The sequence below is a fragment of the Neopsephotus bourkii genome, unplaced genomic scaffold (genome assembly GCF_033783945.1).
Source record: "Neopsephotus bourkii isolate Nb327-2 ecotype Australia unplaced genomic scaffold, CSIRO-AGI_Nbou_v1 NB_272, whole genome shotgun sequence".
Taxonomy (NCBI): domain Eukaryota; kingdom Metazoa; phylum Chordata; class Aves; order Psittaciformes; family Psittacidae; genus Neopsephotus; species Neopsephotus bourkii.
In genome coordinates this window covers 6,417,981-6,435,796 of record NW_026900781.1, presented here as the reverse complement: position 1 = coordinate 6,435,796, position 17,816 = coordinate 6,417,981, and the positions used below count along the sequence as shown (strand labels likewise).

General features: G+C 43.8%; 1 protein-coding gene across 1 annotated transcript in view; it reads right to left on the bottom strand.

Moving 5' to 3' along the window:
- GMPR (guanosine monophosphate reductase) overlaps positions 1 to 17,816 on the bottom strand; it is a 463,469-nt gene that overhangs the window by 52,641 nt on the left and 393,012 nt on the right. The gene's annotated exons all lie outside the window — the stretch shown is intronic.

The window sequence follows — 17,816 nt, the reverse complement described above, 5'->3', positions numbered from 1 at the left end:
GCAGGATAAAATGAGAGAATAAAACAATTTCAGTCTGAGACAGGAGATGCACATGTAAGGGCACTAAGAACCAGTGGGAAGACTCTGCTCAAAATGAGAGACAGATTGCAAGCAAGGTGCCAGGCAGAGAGGCAGTTCTGATATGCACCCCAGTCTAGTCCTATATTTTACATGAGAATGAAAATCCGTGAGCTTGGAAATATTTAGGGATCCCACACCACACACATTCAAGGATAGTGATGTACATGTGAAAACAATACTCTTCACTTTCCATATGCTGTGAACAGCATCAGCAGTTAACACACGACTCCCTTTTATCCAGCTGAATGCTACTTTCCTGCAAGACAACACTGTATGGCATGTAAATTTAACCATGCTGCTATATTTCTTTGGTGTTATCTCTGAAGATACTTTAGGCCAGAGTCTTGGCTGTTTTAAAGCCTAAAGCTCTCCCACCATAAAGCTAAAAAATGTGCTTCAGGAGTTACAGACTGCAGTGATTTGGGCTGAGGACCAACAGGGTATGACATACTGATTAACGCTCTGTCTTCCTGCATCCGTTTGTGGGCAAAGAGCATCTCTCAGCAGGAATAAACCATAAAAAACACAGAACACATCTTCGTCAATTATGTGGAGTATTTCTTAGCCCACAGTTATCACCAAGTAGGCAAATTATTTTCTCTAGTGATGAACTTGTTTTCTGACCTTTCATAAGATACTGTTTCCTCGTGCCTCAGTTTCCACACAGGGGATAAAAATATTCCTTTAACTTGCAGAGATGTTGTGCTTGATTAATTAACTCCCAGCTGCACTTTTTAGGCTCTTAAAATGAAAAGTGCAATGTGTGCATTTACGTTTAAAACTGTATTTGACTGTCTTGCTGAAAAAGACAGAATTTGGACCACTACCAGCATGGGGAGGAAAGAGTTCTCAGCAGACACAGGAAATCAGAACTAAGCATATCTCGTGTACCCCTGAAACCTTACTCTTGCAGGACTTGCTCAACAGTCATTGCAAGACCAGAATATCTGCAAAATACCTGCTGTCGCAACCCAGGTTTAATTTTGGCTAAATATTATTCAGGGAACAAATCGTGACAGCTGCTGTTCAAACACAGTGGGCCTTCTGTTGATGTCAGTAGTTGTATGAGTGATGAATTTGGCTTGCTATCCCATTTTAATGAGTGCACAGAGTGTATCTATCTCCTCTGTGTAACACTGAGTGTTAAAGCAGGTCAGGATTTGGTTTAAATTCCTTACCCTCTGGGGCTCTCTTATTTCCTGCTGAAGAAATGAGCTCTTCAGCAGAATGTATGTCACAGTAGCAGACTCAGGGATGCCATCTGCAGTTAGAAAGATAGAGTCCACAAAATGACGCCTTGTGCTTTCAGTGATTGCACTGCATCTCCTCAAGGACCCTCTTGAATGTGGGCCGTCATTTTGAAAGAGGTCCTGGTTTGTCCTGTAGGAGCAGTGCTTGCTGTTTCTCAGGCTGCTGCACAGGGTAAGGTGAGTACAGTTTTTCTTTCAATCCACCTGTGCAACAGTCCCCAGTGGTTCATGACAGGGAGAAACAATTCATCCATGCAGAGGACAGCTAGCTTTACAGAGAATTTTTAGGTACATAGAATGTGTGGGTTGAATGAGTAGCTGAGCAACAGCTGAGAAGCTATGGAAATCAGAATTTTCCTAGATCTAAGAGGTTTAATTTTTTCAATGGAGAATAGCTGTGCCCTGTTGTAACAAAGCTGAACGGGTTTGGTTTTTCTTGGTTTGTTTTTTTTTTTTCGGACTGTTTATAAACCCTTGATTTTGGCAAACAACGGCTGACTGGAAAGCTGGAAGCCGTGTGCTGTGCATGCAGTCTGTAAGCCTTTTGTCATTCTGAATGTTGGTTCAAGTAATCTTTCTTTGACAGCTCATTTGCATCTAAGCTATCCCCAAAGAGTCTGAGAGTTTGGAAATAATAGAGATGACATTTGGGTAAGTGTTTAAAAATGCACAGCAGCAGCACGCTCGGAGGCTTGCATTAACAAGCAGAAACGAATCCTGAAAGTGAGCTATAAAAAAAGGAGAGAATCTGTCTGAATGAAGTAAGCTTCACTGGGCTTCCGATGACTAAGTAGGAAATGTCTGGTGCCAAAACCTGGGAAGGTAAGTGTTACTCACGAGATGACAGTGCCAGAAAATAAACCAACACCAATGAGGCTTATGGCTAGAATACAGTATTGAGCACAGCGTACTCCAACCTCTGTGAAGTGCTCCATTGAGAAAATTGCTTGCAAATCAGGCTGAATGGCAGTGGAAAACAGGACAACAGAATGGTTTCAATGAGCCAAAAAATTATGTGATTTTAAATGTTCCTGTCCTCTAGCACAGGCACAGTGCCAGCAAATCTGTTTGAGCAAGCTTTGAGGATTAGGGAGATGCAATTCTGCTAGTTCGCAGGCAGTTGATGTCATGTGCAACTCTGAAGATGTTGCTCACTACCAGTAGGGTGTATCCTGACAGGAAAAGAGCTGGTAGCTAGTGAGTTTGGAAGAAAACTGCTCATGCCACGATGGGCATGTTAAAGCTGTCTAGGTGTAGGTAGCTCCATGCAACTGAAGGGACACAGAATTGTAGGTATCAGGAGTATTAAGTTCATGAATTGGATTTACCACTGGCATTTCCATGGTGTGCAGATATCCTAATTGTTACTGTTACTGATATTGTAATAGTTCGTAAGGGCAGCAGTTCAGCTGAGGGCCTGATTTTACAAACATAGTAAGAAACAGCATTTGCCTGAAAGCTTTTTAGTTCAAATGGTGTGAAACAAATAGAGAATTGAAGAAGAAGGAAAAAAGCAAGATGAGGGGAGGAAATACTTTGACGTAAAAAGACAAATTAGGGCAAAGCCAAAACTTCCAAGGTCAGCATCATGCCTGTAATGGCTGTGCAGAGCTGCTCTGTGGATGTAAACCACAACTATATTAGGACCAGCATTTTATATTCATTTTGCAAAGCATAATCACCTTCAAAAGGGAAGGCAATGTGACATGTCAGGCCCTTTGAAGAAAGAGGACTGAAACACTCAGAAATTTAACTCTAAAATGGGTATTTTGGCTCTGGAATGTTACAAAAGTATATTTATTTGTTGTGGTAGAATGGAGATCAAATTCACAATCTAGAGATCCAGGGCCTGGCTATGAGTGCCAGGGCCTGATCCTGCTAGGGGAGATAAAGGAATACAGGATTCACCACAGCCTTGTGCTCACTCCTGCCCAAACTGCTGCCTACCACTGTCTATTCTTAACAAAACACAGCAGAAACTGCTGAGCACTGGAAATAAGTTTTAAAGGTCATTTATTTAAGCCATTTTCCCCTCCCTGTTTTCCACAAATTATGGATTATGTGTCTTTACCTGGAGCTTTTATGGAGCTTTCTGTCTCTTCTGTAGCAGAAAAAGTCAGCCTGCAGTCAGAGCTCCTTTGCCCACCAGTGTCATGCTCCAGAGCACACAAAAGTCAGGAACACTCCTATAAATTGCCTGCAAGAAAGATCAAAGGTGATGAGCAAGTGTTGACTGTTCCCATTTGTTTCAGTAAGCAGTCATAGTGCAGCAGAACTCCTGCTGAGTGTCAGTTGTAGCCTGCCCTATTTACCACAGACCTCTCCCCCAAAATAGTGCTTGTTCTTCTGTATTGATGCCTTCTTTTAGATCCAGAGGAAACCCTTGAAGTATAAGGAGGCAATAGTGTCCTGCAGTAATATATGAGCAAGTCTTTTATAGCTGTGCTCCTGGCTGGGAAGCCAATTGGCTCACTCAAATCTAGATGCAGGCGACAAGCTGGCAGGTAAGCAACATGGGCAACAGGGAGTTTGGGCTTAGCAGGACTGAGACCCCAGGCTATCACAACAGCATGGACAAAATGCCTCTACTAAAGAAAAAAAATACATTCTACTCTTATCCAGCTTTTCTCCGAAGATTTAAAAAATCTTGGGAAAAAACCCTGCATGGAAGTCGTTAGGATTGTGGGGGTTTTTGTTGTTTTTTTAAAGATTTATGCTGAACCCAACCCATTTCAGAGTAAGGCCAGCTGTAGTGAGAACACCGAAAAAAGTAAACAGTAGAGGACAATAGAACTGCTCCTCCCCACAGAAACCACTCGTCACATCAGAGTTATGGATAGAAGTAGCTGGAAAGTTCTGGGGCACTTTCTGGTTTTGACTTGGAGTGGTAAGCTGGAGAAATGTTTATTTGCAAACCTTGGTCAGGGAGTAAGGAGCCAGAGAAATGAGTCATGGGATCTGCTGGGTGAAACCTGTTTGAACTGACAACCCACTCAAAAGTACAGTATTTCTTGAATCAGTTTAGAACCTCAGTGTACAACTTCTGTGATCACAAAAATACCTTAAAGGCGTTTTAATTTCCTTAGAGCATCAACTCCTATAGGTTCTAGACACTCCCCTGCAGAGGAAAGCAGTGACTTGACTGTTCTTCTGGATTAATGTGGGAAGCAGCCTGTATCTTCATCTTAAGAAAGTGGAGAAAGTGGCCTGTCTGTCCACGTCCTATCTAATAAAGGCCCTGTGCTGTTTGGGAACAGGCAGCTGTGACATGTCTTGACAAGGGTTTTGCATTTACTTGCCTCTTTCTAACCATAACTCCCTCTAGAGCAAGGACTTCTCACAAACAGGTCACAACCTGTAAAACAGAGCAAAATTCACGAGGTTCATAAACTACAACAGGCTCTGGAGAGATTCCTGAATGCTTTATTACTAACATTATTTCCATGCTTTCTTCAGATTTTATTCTTTCAGGCTGCTCCACAGTATTTCCAAATCACCCATGTCACAGGTATTGTCTGCGGAAAATAAAGCCATCTCCAAAGAACACAGTCCTTAGTCTGAGTCCTTTTTTGTTATTTGCTATGGTTTCAGATAGATAAGGTTGAGCAATGTGATTGCATACATGGTTAGTGTGTATGCTTAGTAACATGAAATGCCTTATCTGTGGCTGCGTCCACAATTGCATTTTGATTTGGCACAGTAATATAGTGTTGAAATGAACCCTCTGGTAATTCCCATTTCTGGGAAAATTGCTTGGCACATGGGAACTAGGCTTCCTTTGAAAGAAACTGCACCAAAAGCTGTACTCCAGATATGCACCAAACGTGACCCAGCTCCCAGTGAGTATATAAAGCTCCAGTCCTATGACTCTTGCATCAGAGAGCTTCAAACCACATGCTTGGGGATGATTAAATGGCACCCTGATTGAAAACAGATGAATTAAAGGTCTAGATGCTCCTTGCACAAAAGGCAGAAGGGAAAAAACAGCCTAGACTATCAAACTAAGTCAGACAAATGAATTCAATAGCCATGGTGCAGATCACTGTCTTCCCTGGAGATATTTGCTGTGTGTCAGTCTTGCTGACTGACTGATTCCCCCTTTCTCTATGACATTTGAAAACCAAAAATAAATTAGGAATTTATTATAAATAAATTAGCAGTTAGCACTGTTACTGCTATGCAGGGAGGCCTGCAAAATGTGGGATAGGAGCCCTAGAAATTACACTACTGGAGGGCAAGGCTGTGTCAGCTATACCCTGATGCCATCCTTGCTTGGGCTGAATCCAGGCAATGAAGAGTTTGGTGTGGCTTGAACTCTGATACCAGCAGAAGCAATGGTGCATAACTGCAGCCCTGCTTTCTAATAGCCCTCCATAAATCCTAACATTGCCAGTTCTTCATCTGAATGTTTTGCAGTTTAAACTATTTGGTAAAGATAGATCCAGTTCAGGGGAGTGGACTGAATGTAAACAGCTCTTACTTGCAATTTTCCTGTTTGTCTTTATCCCATCCCACAGGTTTTCTTGATTTTACCCTTTCAATCATCTCCCCATCCCACTGAGGGGAAGTGAGTGAGTGGCTGCGTGGTGCTTACTTGCCAGCTGGGGTTAAACCAGGCCAGTCAAGCATTGAATTTCTCTTGGAAAATCAGTGATGCCTCTTACACATGCTCCATTCCCTAAATGTTTTATGAGGCCAGACCACTCCTCATGAGCTGAGCACTGTGCTGAATATAGTTCAGATCCTCAGTGTTTCCCTAACTCTGCAGTAGGATATTGGTTGATCTGTTTGCTGTATGAATTGTATACACATGCTTTATGATTGCTCTGTGCTTCATGCATCGGAGCTTCTCCACAAGCTGACTTCTTGTCATTATCCTGAATACAACACTGGGAAGGCACATCCTGCACAGTGGTGACATATCAGACCAAGTGGTCAAGGTGAGATATTTTCTGCAGCTGACAGCTAGAGGTCTGATAGCACCATGTTGAACTGCTTTTGATTTACCACCTAAAAAAAACAATTATTATAAAGGTGAATTACTCAAAGCATCCTATTGTTTTGCAGTTTGTACCAAACTCATAAGTTAATCATTTGACATGGATAAATTCTTTATACATTGATATACTATTTTTATATATATAAATCAACTGGGAATCAAAATAACAAAACAAGAAAACAGACACAGTTTGTATGTGAGCGCATTGTCAGACAGGGCAAGCCGCCAGGCTGCTACTAACAAGGGTTATTGATGTATTTACGAAAATAATCCTCCATTTCCATCTCAATGTACACTTGATTTGAATGTCATTAAGAAATTCATTGCTTAGTGTTGGGAAAAAATCCACCATTGATTATAAATAAACAATCAGTTCTTGATTTTTGCAATGCTTAGCATAAAATTAGAGCACAGATAACCCAGCACACATAAAAGCCTCTGGCTTTTTGCTGAGCTTAGATGTGTCTGAGGTACTATTTACAAGCAGAGATCTGCAAGTGTTGCATTCAGACCTGTTTCAGGCAGTCAGCTTGTATGGTGGATCTCATCTCCTTAAGAGAAGAAAATGGTGCTATTACTAACTGCTTTCTGACTGACAAACAAACCTCAGCTCTGGGGTTAGATTTGTTCCAGGAACTTCTTTACATACACATGGCTCTTCACATGAGCTGTCTGTCACATACAGGCAGGAGCACAATAAAAACAACAACAAAAACCCACCCATGTAGTGTTCTTTTCCTGCAGACTTTCCTGCAGGAAAGAAAAAGAAGGTATCATGGCATTGGCATATCCAGGTAAACTTATCATGTAGGAAACTAAAAGTCTTAATTTTGATACTTAAGTACCTCTGAACTCCATGGTCAGCCGCCCAATAAGTACGTCCTCTGTCCAGCCAAAGACCAGCAGAGATTCTACTTCAGTGTATGTGGAAATGAGTTGCATCTTCATTATCAGCAGCCCATGGGTTGTCTCCATATACCCGTGGCTGGTGGTGCAGTTGTGTCTGCAGAGATACTGTGGCCATGCGATAATTCTGAATACATTTCACAGTGGAGAGGTAACAAAGAGGCATCATGACAGGTTTCCATATGGCACTGCTTCTTCACTGAGCAAGAGACTCCACGTGTAAGTTGGCTGTACATGACTGTTGGCTTTTACAAAATATACAACTGGTCATTAAAGTGACTGTGTTCTTCTCTGTTGATGTTACTAAACTGAGATAAATCAAGTGTTTGTGAGTATGTAGAAAGGAAGGCAAGTAGGACAAAACAGAAAGACATAAAAAGGCAAATCTGTATAAGACACAGCATGAAAGCACTCACAGATTGTGTGTCCCTGCAGTCTTTTTATTTGTCTTCCACCCCACCATAATATGTGGGAAAATAGGCCTCATATTTCACATGCTGTAATACTGGTGGAACACAGTGGGCTCCTGTTAATGTTCCTTGAGGGACTTCAACTTCCTGGGGTTGTTAATTGTTGGGATTGAAATGATAATCATAGAAGGGATGGAATAGGGGTGTTGGTACTTTTCCTTGTGTCCACAGAAGTGAGAAAAAAAATGTCAGGCGAAGGTTGCTTCCCCAGAGATGTGTTTGCTGAGTTATCTAACATCTTGCAATTGGCAACACCTATATTCAATTACAACTTCAGCATCATGGTAATGGAAAACTGTTCTTCCTCTGCCCTCAGACTCTCAGATGTCAGGCTCATCTGCTGCTCTTTTCCAGCTCCCTGATGGAGCTGTGGGGATAACAAACCGGTGCTTCCCCGTGCACTGTGCATAAATACTCCTGGAAGCTACCCAGAAAATACCCTCCAGGAAAATTCCAGAGATGCTCATGATGATTCAGTCAGCGCTAGTGAACTGTACGTGAGCACTCACCCTGTTGGAAAGGACTTAGTCTAATCAGCAAAACAGGAGACAGACTCCCAGACCTTTTTATTTTGTTTCTTCTGTCAAAGCCATCTGCTTCTCCGACCTATTTCAGAACATGCAAATTCACAAGCAAGGTGAAATTTCCCATCGACCAGTAGCCTGTGAAATATAATTACTGGGCTAATTCTGAATTCCAAGTGGTCAGCACAGGCTAGGAATGCTCGCTCAGCAAACGCATTAACACAATTACAAGAAGTATTAAAACAGACACACCGACTGTTGGCAATGACCCTGGAAAATGACAGGTAGCTTTTGGGGGGTCAGAAAACAGACAGCAAGATGCCTGATAAATGTTTTTTATGTTGCACAGATGTGTTCTCAATAGAAATGGTTGAAGGCAAAAGGAAATGATAGCGAGGGAGTATTGCATCCAAGCTGCTTACCCAGCAACGCGCAGAAAATGAGAGGCTGTTATAAAACCTGTGCTCTCTTGTGAGGTCTTTGCTACCTTGTATGACCTCTGTCAAGTTATGTGCTCATTCAGCATTGCAGCCTGTCTATATCAGAGGCTAATGAAACTAAGCCTGCTGGATAAATCCATGTGGGGTTTATGGCTGTGCACAGCATTTCAGGATATACAGTACGCCAGTTTGACAGTCTCAGTGACAGGGGTAACGCTGTGAAGCTGTTTCAAAAAATCTCAGAAAAATCCTGCTTATAATTTTCCCATTGCTTCACAGTGGGATAGAAGAGTAAGATTTAATACTGTATTTTAGTGGAAATCATTTTGCTGCTGCCAGTAAGGACAGGACAGGGCTGGTTCAGGGTTTTTTTTATTCTTTCAGGGGCACCTTTGGGATTAATCTATTATTAAAGAATGCATTTTGATGGTGACAGCAGGTGGTACTCGAGCCAAACTCTGGAGTAAATAGTACTAGCATAGCCTTACCAATGTAACTGGGAACACCAGTTTTGCATCTCGAACACCATTTTTGCATCTCTAACATCAGTGGTGGGTTCCAGGCTGTGATGCTTGGCAGAGGAAGCCCAGCTCAACAAAGCAAAGCCCCCGTTCTCTTCTGGGGAAGCAACACTCTTTGACCTGCTGTGCTGCTTACCTTGGAAGACGAGCCACAGGCACTGCTGGTGTGCTCACAGCAGGACCTGGGGAAACCAAAATAGCAACCATTTTGCATGTTACCTCCATTTCTTGGGAGGGCCTATGTACACAGTGTGCATGGAGTGGAAGGGGGAATACGAGTCTCTGCATCTGAGACCAATTTCAGTCTACTGTAGCGTAGACGGAAGAATCAGACAGCTCAGCAGAAAATATACAGGAGAAATTCCTAAAGATAAGGCAAAATGGACTGATGAGGGGGTGTGGGGGGAATCCATTTTGACATACAAGCATAAATCAAGCAGCCCAGTGATCAGAGCACTGGCTCAGATGTAATCTGACTTTGGTCAGATCTGACTGAAAATCCAGTCACAAAAGGCAATTTCTCTCTCCCCTTGGTGCTGCATGTCTGCAGAGTAGGATCTGGGGGCAGAAGAAGACCGAGGGGTGCTGTTAGGTGGACGTACCAGGCAGCACTGCTCTGGACTGCTGCAGGTACTTGTGGGAGAGTATAGAAGCTATCCTGCAGGTTCAGGACAGCAATCTGCAGTGCAAATGTGTTTTAACAACCAGCTGGGAAAAGCATCCTACATCACATGGCTGGCATCGTGTGGGAACTCCGCATAAAAGCAGAATTCAGATCTAGCTCTTCAGTGCTGAGAAGTGCTTTAAGCATAGAATCATTTTTCTTCTCCGTCCCCAGCACTAACATGCTCTCCAAGTCAGAGCCACTTGAATGAGGCAGGGTAGGAAGAAAAATAACCACAGCTGAATAAAATATATATATATATGCACAGATGTATAGATATATGTGAATGCATATAGCTAAAGGATCTGGCTGGTACACACACAAGGGTTTTGCATAGGCAAAATTTTAGGATGGCAAAACAACATATTTTTCCGCAGCATCATTCTTAGAAAATTTTAGTTGAGGTTTAAAAAACCCCTCCATCAGCCTGAATCAGACAGACAAGACAGTAAAATAAATCCTGGGTGATGCAAATTGGCACAGTTATTTGAATAGAGCTAGAGGCAGACATAATAATTGTTCCCGCCTGCTTATATTAAAATGTCTGTGCTACACAAAATCTTCCATGAGCTGCAGTTCTCCTTTCTTTTAAATGATTGCCGGAGCTTGTTTACTAGCTGTGGTGAAACAATACTGAACGTTTCGCTGTCATGTTGGGTCACAGGACAAACATAATGACAAACAAATGAAAGAGCACAGGCAAACAAAATCAGGGGGTCAGTGTATAGATGTCTGACATTATATCTGACTGGAAATGATTCCAAAAGTCAACATATGCAAGTAGTTAAATGTGGTTTATATTTTCTCTTTGGTCCAGGGCCCTGACTTTCTTGACAGCAAACACTCGCAAACACACCATCTGTTGTTGAAGAGCGAGCAGTTTAATGAGGAGAATCAGATTCTTTCCATTTCACTTATTCCTTGGTGCCCATTTCATTTTCTGAGCAGTTGCCGTCTGCAAGTCATACGAAATTTCCTTTGGTTTCCTTGAGCTGTTGTTCACACTCTTCACTCATTAGATTGGTGCAGTGGGATGCAATCAAGGATGTCAGATACATTTTATGGTTTTTAAATGATTTGACTTTAAAAGAAAAGAGGCCTTACAAAATCAAATACTATTGCCAGAGTAGCTGGACAGCGGTTTAAAACCAGAGGTGTAGCACCAGCAGTCATGTGTACATGTACCTGTGCACAGAGTCTCTGCAGACGCTCACTCCAACTTTCACCAGTCTGTTGATAAAATCATGAAGGGTGGTGATACTGATGTCGCTGTGTCCTTCATCTGGACTGTTGTTTCTGAGCTTTGTGACCATGGTATGGTACATCTCCCACAGCGCATTCTCCACACTGAGCTGGTGCACTCACCTCCTGTGGCCTTTTTCCAAATGTCCCTCTTTGCTTTCATCACCCCCTGGCAAAAAGGCTCTGGGTCCTTTCCGTACAGTTTCCCAGTGCTCCTTTCCCACTGCAAACCTGCCAGGAGGAAAAGCAGGACTTTTTGCCCCAGGAGATGATTGCCACTCAAGCTTTACCCAACCAAAAGCCACATTAGCAACCAGCAAGGAGCCTGTGAACCACCTGAGGCTTAATTTTCACAAACCGAGCCATTTATTTCTCTAATCCTATTGCACGGCTAAAGAAACCTGACTGTCCAGGTGGAGCCACAGCGGCTGCCACGCTCCATGTCTGCCAGCTACTCCCTGTGGCAGCTTGGCATTACGTTGTGTTTGTGCCAAGGAAAATCAGAAATTACATCCAGACAAAGAGGTAACTGGATCAGCCCTTATGTTTGAGATGAAGGTCCTGTTATGCTGCACTCACCAGGAAATAAGGACTCAGAAATGTCCCTTTTACACAGTCCAGCTGGTTTAACAGCAGTTTGGAGAAACTGCGAAACTAGTTGGTTATAGCAGCATTGATTGCAATGTGTGGTTTGGTGTGATAAGGAAAATGAAGCTCAGAGAATAACTGATGTCCTAATTAATGTCCATGTAAAGACTTGCCCAGTAAAATAAGACTTGTCACTTGCCTCCCTTAGCCCTAAGCAGCTCTGGAGGAAACATTAATTTTACAGAGAAACAAACACAAGGCAAGTAGCAAAGGTAACCTGAGGTTGGAAACCCTGGGGTAGCAATTACCTGATTCTTCAACTTACAAACCAGAGCGAAAAAATGAGAGCTGGGAGAAAGAACTTGTTTCAATATTTAGCTAAAACAAGAGACATGCCTGAACCACACAGCTGAGATCCTGATCCGGATGGCAATCTCAGCTTTGAACTCCCAAAATGCAGGTTTGTCTAGTTTCACTTCAGTGCCCCTTACAGAGAAAAGCCAGAACCAAGGGCTAGAGCGCTTGAATGCTGACCTCGGACTTGGGGCTGTATTTGTGGCAAACTGTGATACCTTATAATATGACCAGTGAGAGGAAATACATGTACCAAAAACCCTGCTAGGCAGATGGCTGAGAACCAAAAATTCCAGTCTAGACTGGAGTCTGCTGCAGCCTAAGTCACAGTAGGGAGAAACAAAAGTTTTGAAGGATTAAACAATTAACAACTCTTATGTATTTGATTCTGTGCAGGAAACATTGCTGCAAATTCTTTCTTGTCTGGGATGAGCTAGCTACAAACGTGTTTCCTCTCAAAGCCTTTGTGGATTCAAGAGCATCACTAGCAAAATCCCACAACTACTGACAGTAGTTTAGGTCCCTACTTGGTCTTTTCCTCAAAAAGATATAGCAGCATCACCAATTTTGGGCTACACATCTGGAAGGCCAGCTGCCTTTTGCTTCTTTGATACCCAGCTCATCAGAGATCTAAGTGCCCACACTGTGGCGTCTCATGTTTTAAAAAATGCAGCAATGTCCTTTGGAAAAAAAGGCAAAAGATCAGGAGGGCATGCAATTTGTAGGAAGAACCAAAAGATTTCAGGTAACTGTAGGGATTTGGCTTAAATGAAGAGTTGGGAAAATACTGCTATGCAGCAAAGACTATAGCAGCATGCAGGCAGAAGGTGATTTAGAGATGAAGAAGCTGATGTGCTCCTACAATTTGGGTTCAAGGAATCAAGAGTGCAGAAAAGGACAGTCTGAAGCATGAGAGTGAGCCAGGGGAGATAAGCAGGGCAGTGGTTTGTGGAGAGAGGGGGAACAAGGAGATTACAGGTAAAGAAATTGGTGGCTATGGAGGGCAGAAGACGGTGGCAAAGCCAGAACACAACATCTTCATGTGCAAATTAACCTTACTCAGGAGAAGTGTATTTTGATAGGACTGGGTTGGACATAGAAAAAGGAGCTTGCAGCTGTGTGAGGGAACAGGAAAAAAGTCCTAAGAGACTGAAATACCACCTTGCACATGGATAATGCCCAGTAAGGCAGTGTTGAAGCTGCAGGGTGTTTCACACAACAGCACTGTATCCCTTTCACAAACAGGCTAGTCAAGAACCAGCTCTAAGGGAAAACATGCCAGTGCAACTGTAAAGAATTTGAGTCTTCAGAAGAGATCCAGTGAGACAATCCTCAGCTGAGGATTAGCTGAGGGTTCTATCTGCACCAGCACAGCAACATTTCTGTGGCTGTGACAGGTATGAAAAAGGTTTTGGCAGCCTGGGGTTGTTAATTTAACATTTGCAAAGCCAAGAGTGGGGAAAGAAACATACAACACAATGACATTTATTATTAAAACCCACAGCAATGTATTTGATTTTGGGGGAGTTGCCCTTCATCCTCCTGTCATTTGTTCCTTACCCTTGTTGGTTCCTCTTTCCACAGTCACATGTTCCCCTCTAGCTCAAGGACATGATTTTCAGGACAAGTTACAGCTATGCTGCTGATTTTACATTCATTAGACCGTGCTCTGTTTCTGGTATTATTCTGCCTCTTACCGTCGCCACAGAGCTCCCTGCCACACAGAGGACCTATTGTTTGCAGTAATGACCTTGGCTTGTGGGACATGGCAGCTGGTTTTGAGGGAAATCCTTTTGGTAGGAACAGGATTTGAGGGGGGAAATGCCAACAGTTAGAACCTACCTAAGATCATGGTCTTTTGGGCAACAGCGCCCACTGTGGCAATACATTTGTGCCTCTCTGTTTTCTTCCCAATGTTTTTCCACACCTATCATTCCTACTGGCCTCAAATGTTTCCTCCAAGAAGGAAACCAGAAACTGAGCAATCTTTTTTCCTCCCTTCCTTTTAAATGTGTGTTCTCAGCACGTGTTCCAGACTGGGTGCTCCCAGGACACTTCAGTATTGCTTCACTTTGTGGATCTTGGAGGGACAGAGGAAGAAGTCAGCTGCTCAAACTACAGCAGAACTGAAGGCATTCTAAAACATTCCCGAGCAAACAACAACATAAACAGTTTTAAGGTCAAACACAGACACCTGGGGTGCCAGCGCATCTTGAGGGCTAGTTTGCTGCTGGGCAATGGCTTTCTGCATTGTCCTTCTGGAACTTCAGCTTCTGAAGCAAGAGGTGAGTTGGCTTTGGAGCAGAAGTCCAATTTTTGGCTGTGTCTCTGTGCATGGTTTACTTCAGTCATCAATACTGTTTGAATGAGAGTCCTCTATTGACTATTTATAGTTCTAAACAAGGAAAACAAATACTGTCTCTTCAGATGAGCTGCCAATGTCTCTGTAATTCCCACAGTTGTAGTGCTATGATTGGAATTCAGTGCCAGATGCATGGATTCCTCAGACAAACAGCTTTCTGGCAGGAGAGAGGAAGATCTGGCTCCAGCAAGCCTGTTTATGTCAAAAGTTGCCATGTTACTGTCTATCATTACCTGTATCGCTTTGAGGAGTCAGAGAAGCTAGACGCCAACTACTGGATAAAAATAGAGATGGCAAACACCTTCACACATACACCTAGTTAATCCCATTGTAACCACTAAGTGACCCTGAAAGGGTAGCTATAGGCAAACATTTTTGTTTAGCTACCCCATGGTAAAAGGTTCCTTTATACTGATTTTTTCTTGCTGCTGCAGATGGAGATGGTGCCCCTCGCACTCCTGACAAGGCGCAGAAAGAGATGTATGTATGTGTGTGAGATCCCCACTGGATGGTGCTGGCCAGAGAAAATCAGATTCTTTCCTGGAGCAGAGATTTTGTGGACAGCTGCTAGCAGAAAGGTTGGCTTCAGAGCCCAGATCCTGGAAATCACCAGTGAGAGAACAGGAGACTCCTCAGGAATTAGGAAGAGTAAGCCAAAAGTGGACAGGCCAAATCAGGTCAAGGAGGAGAGGGTTAAAGTGAAAGCAGAGAAAGGCATCAGCTTTCAGGGGTAGATTGATTCCCCTCCCACTTGTGTTTCACCCTCCCCCAGCCTCCAAGCAGCTGGAAAGGATTCTGCATTTTAGCCGGTAAGAAATAACAGCAGGTCACTTGCTGAAGCTCTGGGAAAGCTGACCTTCTGTTTGTTTGCTTGACCTTTTCCTTCGAGGAACTTGATGCACACATGCATGCTGTGAAAGCCAGCCTCTGGCCTGTCCCCACCAGTCCCCCATCCTGGCTGGAAGAGAAGGACACACTGAACCCTGCTCACCATCCATGAGCACAGGGAAGCACCAGCCCCATTCAGTCTACTGTATCCCCCCCATTCCAGTCTCACATGGAGAAGAATGACAACTCCCACTGACTTTTCAGTTGCCTCACCTACCAGTGATTCCTGTAGAGCCCTTCCTCAGTGCTACTCCTGACACCTTTTCCTAGCTGACACCACCCTTTGTAGAAAAGACCCAGAAACTATGATAGCTTTTAACCCCCAGCACGGTTGAAGGCACTACTGAATGTAGGGGCTCCAGCTGGCAGTTTACCTTGAAGGCATGCGGTGTTAAAAGCAACTTGCAGGCTGAGGTTTGGCTGCAGCCTGCCTGTAGTGTGCTCCAACGGGACTTTCCAGGGGGAGTTACTGGCCCCACAGCAGCCGGCCTGCCCGGGCAATCCTCACCTCCTGACCAGCCCCATCCTGCCTCTCCCAGGCCACTTCTTACTCAGCCCCTCTTGCTAAGGGCCAGCAGCACTCCCTGCCAGACCACCTGGCCCTGGAGCAGCCCCAGGCCCTGAGCCCACCAGGAACTCCCTGCCCAGGCTTCCTCAAGCAAAGCTGCACTCAGGCCCTGCTGTGCAAAGTCCTCATCTCTTCTGGCAGTCTGCCCCCTTCACTGGTGTTTCTTACGTCTAGACCCGTTTGGCAGTTGCTACTTTCTGTTTTAATAGGCTCCTGCTGGCTGAGCCCGTGGACACAAAGGTGACCGAAGCACTTACCTGGCACTACAGCATGCTCCCAGTGAAAAGAAGAGGGATTCAAACAGGATATTTGACCAGGCACTACTGAAGCTAAGATTTGTCAATTTGTAATTTTAACACTGTGTGGAAAGTTTGTTGTTTAAAACTGTATACAGGAAATCTGAGCTGTAATTCTCCTCCGTCTTTGATCAACATGCCAGCGTGCTGCTGTGAAGTGAAATAGTGCAGTCTGGCAGATGAGAGAATTTTCCCCCAAGGGCATTCCCTGAGGAACACAACAGTGCTGATTTAGCAAGGAAATAAAACTTGAAATATATGACTGCTGCTGTGAACATGCTTTTGAGGCACTTGGGAAGAAATAAAAATAATCCAAAAATACAGAAGCCTTCATGTTACAGTTCTTTAGCATTTTAACTACAAAGGCAGCCTGTGTAGTCCCTCACAGGTTGGGCTGTCAGTAAACAGAGATCCTGTTGGAGGGAAGGGAGGATGAAAGCCAGGCAAATACTGGTGGAGCATGGGTGTAGTTACTGCTTAATCCCAATGTGTTCGTTAATGACACACATAACAGTGGTTTACCCAGCAAGTCATGCTGCCTCTCAAGGCACGTTTTTCCCCATTTAGGTACTTGTGGCGAAATCTTGAGACTACAGCCTTCTAAAACAACATTGCACACATTCAATGGGATTACAGCAGCTGCAGTCCAACTTGGAGCATAAAGCAGAATGGAATTGTCTGTGAGTTTTCCTGCCAAGTTGTACTAGCTTTGGGTAGCAAACCCTAGTACAGGAGCTGACTTCACTACAAGTACCCAGTGTGCACCAAATGAAGCTCTGTGGTCAGTTCTCCCACTCTTGAGGAAGAAGCATAAAGGACACAAACTCCAGTTGTTCCCACACCCTATTCTGTTGTTTTTTTAATTTCGGGGTTTTGCTTTTTTTCCCCACTGCCATCCATTACAACACTCAAAGCCTCTCAGGAGACAGAGTAGCACTTTAGCAAGCAAGACCTGACCTTTCCTGCAGTATGGCTACGTGGCATGTGGAGTTCAAGATTTCCTGTTGTTCCCTTTATTCTTCACAGCACTTGGCAGCTCACGTGAACTGGACAGTACTTCTTGTAAGGAACACTTGTGGCGGAACTGCAAACGTTGAGCAACACATAATCACAGCAGTTTTGGATGGCTAAGCAAAACTTTTCTAGCATTTCACATTTCAGACAATGCCTCTGAAGGAAGTGTCTGTGAACAAATCAAACCTATTATTACATTGTTTTGCATCCTATCTGATCTTGCATATAAACCAAGTGAGGCTTTCAGTGGTCTGCAGTGTTTGGAAGAGGTTACCTGCTACTCAGTTCTCAGAATGGGCAACAGCATTTTGTTAAAGGTGCACTGGCTGTGGAGTGTACCAATGCACCAACATCATACCTTCCCTGGGAAAAGCCATTAGCCTCTGCTTGTGCTCCCTGCCCTCTTCCACTGGTACAGAACTGGGCTCCCAGCAGTCTCACAACCACACACACCAGCCTCTTGTCTGGACCTGCATCTTCCCACTTCTGCCCAATCCCCTGCACAGCACTTAAACTAGGCAGAATATGCTTACAGAAGTCACAGCTTTGCCTGAGTTCTGCTGATGCCATATAACCTGTCAAACCCCACCTTGATTAGAGTTCTAACTCCTGGAGTTGTTTTTATTAGAAATGTCAAATTACAGAGCCA